Here is a 4,275-nt window from a genome sequence, read left to right as displayed (position 1 = left end):
ATATATATATTAGAACTCACAAAATATACAATTTCACCATATATATAAGCAACTTTACCCCACCCTGTCGATCCTCACAACGAAACGATCCATACTTTAAAGTTAACCTCTTTACCTAATCCATACTCCCAGATCCAAAATTTACCTCTTTACCTACTCCATACTCCTGGATCTAAAAGTTACCTCTTTACCTAATCCATACTCCCGAATCTAAAAGTTACCTCTTTACCTAATCCATACTCTCGGATCGGATAAATCTGATCCATACTCTCGGATCTGAAATTTACCTTCTTACCTAATCCATACTCCCGGATCGGGTATGTCGGATCCTTACTCCCGGATCTAAAATTTACATAAACTCTTTAACAAATATTTAATTCTTTAACAGATATTAATACTTGTATTAAAATCATGTTCATGAAAAGGGACTATGCACTCACCTGATAAGGAGTGATTCGGACAACACTTCGCTTCTTAAAATAACCTTCTTTGACGAAACCGGGAAGTTTGCTTGAAAACCGGGCTCTACACGGGCAGAGTTTCGAACCGAAAAACTCTTTTTTTCTCGGAGACTTCGGGCTCTCCGAGGCTTCCTTCTAGAGCTAGAAAGGTTTTCTAGGCTTCTTGGGGTGTTTTGGGGAGTTAGCGAGAGAGTTTAGAGAGAGAAAGTGAAGGTTGAAGGTGTGAGAGAAATGTTGAACCCGACACCTCTATATATAGGCTGTGAAACAGATCTACTCGACGAGTTGGTACTCCTACTCGTCGAGTCCAGGATAGGTGTCACCATTCTGGTGGCAGAACGTGGGTGGCCTACATTGTGCCACGTCACCCCTTTTGCAGCAGCACCCTGCCGACTTGTAAACCCCGTAACTTTCGCATACGAGCTCCGTTTTCGACGTTCTTTATATTCACGCGTAGGTAAAAACAAGATCTACAACTTTCCTTTTGACTCCGTTTTCGACTTTTGTTTGGATTAATAAGGCTAAAAAGTCCTCTATCATAAATTCACTATTTACGCCTCCTGGTGCCATGTCGGTTTTGCCGTAAAACTTCGACGGGCCATAACATCTTCGTTATAACTCGGATTTCGGCGTTCTTTATATGTACGGAACCCTTGAGACATATTCTACAACTTTGTTAATATTATTTATTCTAAGTAATCTTCCATCAAAAACTCATTTTTGACGCTCATTGTCATAGAAGAAAATTAAGAACAGAGATGAACAGTCATGCCATAGAAGAAAATTGAAGGATGTCTAAACCTTAAAAGGAAATATCTAAAGTTTCATGGCTATAAAGATTCTATTTTTTTAGTTACAAAAGGATTCACTTCTTCTCCTCCATACCCATAGTACACTTGGTCTATTTATACCTAGAAATTTCTTGAATTTATACCTTTCATGAAAACAATTTGTCCCGTGGAGTCAATCTATATCTTCCACAAGGGTGTTTTGAAAAAATGTTATCCATTTATAGCCCTAATTTGTTTCTGTTATTACTCTTTGCAGGTGTCCAGCTTGCAGAAATTCTAAGGTACTTATATGTTTTCTTCACAATCTATGCGATAAATTCTCTATTAGTCACTACCCTTCACTATTTTGGGGCCCACCTTCTAAATTTGGGGGTGGTAGCTGGAATGGGAAAGATGAAAAAAGTAAAATTGTTTCTATTGAAGATGGAAGAACTTATGATCGTTTACTCAAATGGATTAATACACAATTAGGAAGGTATACAAGCGTTAAGAAGCTATATTGTTTTGTGTATACAATGTTAATGAGTTTTTAATTTTAAGTACATGTTTTACTTTTTTACGTAGTTCATATAAATTGGAAGATGAAAAGTATGAAAATGATGAGCTTCTTCAATCAAACTTCTCAGACCCTGGACAGGTTTGAATCAATTCTTCATTTTTCTATAAAAATAAGATTTTTATTTTTTATTATATTTGTAATATTAAAGCTTAGAATTACTTATTTTTTTTTTTATAGATTGCACGTATTGTTTATGATGTTGAAGAGGCTACCTCTCTTGCTTTTGACATTATTCTTAAAAACAAGATGATTAAACCAGATACTCGAGCTACTCTTATAAAATTCATGCAATTAATGACAGCTTATCACACTTCAGAGAGGTTCATATTTTAAATAACCCACTTTTCTTTGTTTCATTTTTTTTCTATTTACTTAGTTTATAATTTTAAACATTGTAGGTGTCGAAGAGGAAGTGCTGATATACTTGTGGATTTTGACGATTTATACCCTACAAATATTTTGTCACCATTTGAAAAAAACAACACTCAACATGGTGGTCTTACTAAATTTGAGATATGTGGAAACGAAGTCCCACGTGGATATTGGGTAAATTTTATATTTTCTTTTTTCAATTTTTTATAAAAGAGATAACAAAATTAATACTTTTGAAAATCCTGATTTTGGCTATTATATGTACAGATGTTTTGTCGTGGTAGCAAAAATGGTACAAGGAGATTCAGGTATATAATATATTATTATCAATCTTATAATTTTATATTTTGTAAAAACCTATTTTTTTATTTAATTGCAGCTGTGATTTATGGGTTTTGCTACATTCACTATCCGTGAGAGTTGAAAATGAAGAAAGTCAAATGGCATTTACGTAAATTTGCGATTTTATACATAAGTTTTTTGCTTGTGAAGAGTGTAGTCAACACTTCTACAATATGTGCTCAAGGTAAGAAAGTCAAAAGTTTGTTACATTGACTTTTAATGTTTTTTAATAAAACAGTACATTAGATGATCAGTCGAATGGGTAAAATTGATATTTCGATTATACACCACCATGTTTCAGATCGGTCTCTGACAAGAATATAAAACAGGTACCATTTTAGTTTCACTTCATCTTATCCATCATTTTCACTATCTCATTTCTTCCCTTTCTCTCTGGATTTTCTAGGCAATATTATTTTCTTTAATATTCAACATTATTGTAGATTGAGTTTTAGTAAGTTATGAAAGTTTCAACGATTTCATTGCTTGAAACTTGTGGGTTCTCTATTTGTTGTTAGAATTTGTCATTTTCAGGCATCTTCCATAATCAATGTATATCTTTTTCACAATTTTATTTGTTCTCCGTTGACTTCCGTTTCACAAATACCATAGTTTCAACTTAGTTCTTTCATTGGTATGTATTATTTTAATCAAAATGTGGTTTTTGTTAATTTTGTTTTTATGTATGTAATGTTACTTAAATGGTCCGAGTTTCAAATAGTTAATCATAATAACTTCGAAGTGAATATTGAAATGTTGCTATTATAATATGATTTGACATGAAACTAGATATGATTCTTTTCCAGATTATGTTATCCAGGAGTCACCTACAGATTACTAGGGAGGGATATGAACAGTGACCTGTTGTATCCGCTAATCATAAGTTAAACTTTCTTATTATTTTTTTTCTAAGAGATGTTTTGAATGAGTACTTTTTTTTTACGAAGACAATGTTTCTTTTGGTTTTGCAGATGGTTATATTATATGTGCTGATTTGAAAACACAAAAAAGTATTAAAAGCACAAGTGGGTTTGGAACTTAAATGTAACTATATCATTATCTTTGAATATTTTTTATTTAATAATGGACGATACTGACAATATTGGTAATAATCAAGTTGGTTTTTTTAATTGTAGTCGAATAGTAAGTACATAGCATGCTGTTAGTTTTGTATATACTACGGGCCATTATTTATATAAAATATTATAATTATAATACTGTCAATTTCTGAACTTATATAAGAGAAACCCTTGTATCTTTATTATATATTCGGTAAGAAAGGCAATAAAAACACTTACAATAATCTAGAGATATAGTCATTTAATATATTGATTACTTATAAATTATGAGCAAAAGTTGCTGATATTTAATTTACCAATAATCCACAAGTATATGGTGCCATTTTATAAAGGAAATTCTTCTTTTTGTAAAATCAATATTAAAAAGAAATAAATGGAAGAGGTATCTTATAATGAAAGAAAAAAGATGGAGACAGTGGAGTTAAAGATTTATTGGGATGGTAACTTACAATAGGAAAAATGACGTTTTAGCCAACAAACTTTTTTTCTTCTCACGCGCTCCCGTGTGGTCGATTTTACAACCCGTATATGTTCAATAAGAATCATACACCAAAAGTAAGGGTTTAATAAGAATAAAGTCTTTTTTACAACCCACGCGTTTGTATTCTGAGTGATATTATGTTGCATTATACAAACTCATACCTTTTATAACATAGGTGTATTTACATGTG

General features: G+C 32.1%; 1 pseudogene; it reads left to right on the top strand.

Moving 5' to 3' along the window:
- The first annotated feature begins 1,029 nt into the window (after window positions 1–1,029).
- Window positions 1,030–2,791, top strand: LOC145164695 (sulfhydryl oxidase 2-like; annotated as a pseudogene).
- The last annotated feature ends 1,484 nt before the right edge of the window (window positions 2,792–4,275 follow it).

Source organism: Lactuca virosa, chromosome 3, assembly GCF_052849685.1.
Source record: "Lactuca virosa cultivar CGN04683 chromosome 3, Lactuca_virosa_CGN04683_v6, whole genome shotgun sequence".
NCBI lineage: Eukaryota > Viridiplantae > Streptophyta > Magnoliopsida > Asterales > Asteraceae > Lactuca > Lactuca virosa.
This window is presented reverse-complemented; position numbering and strand designations above follow the sequence as displayed.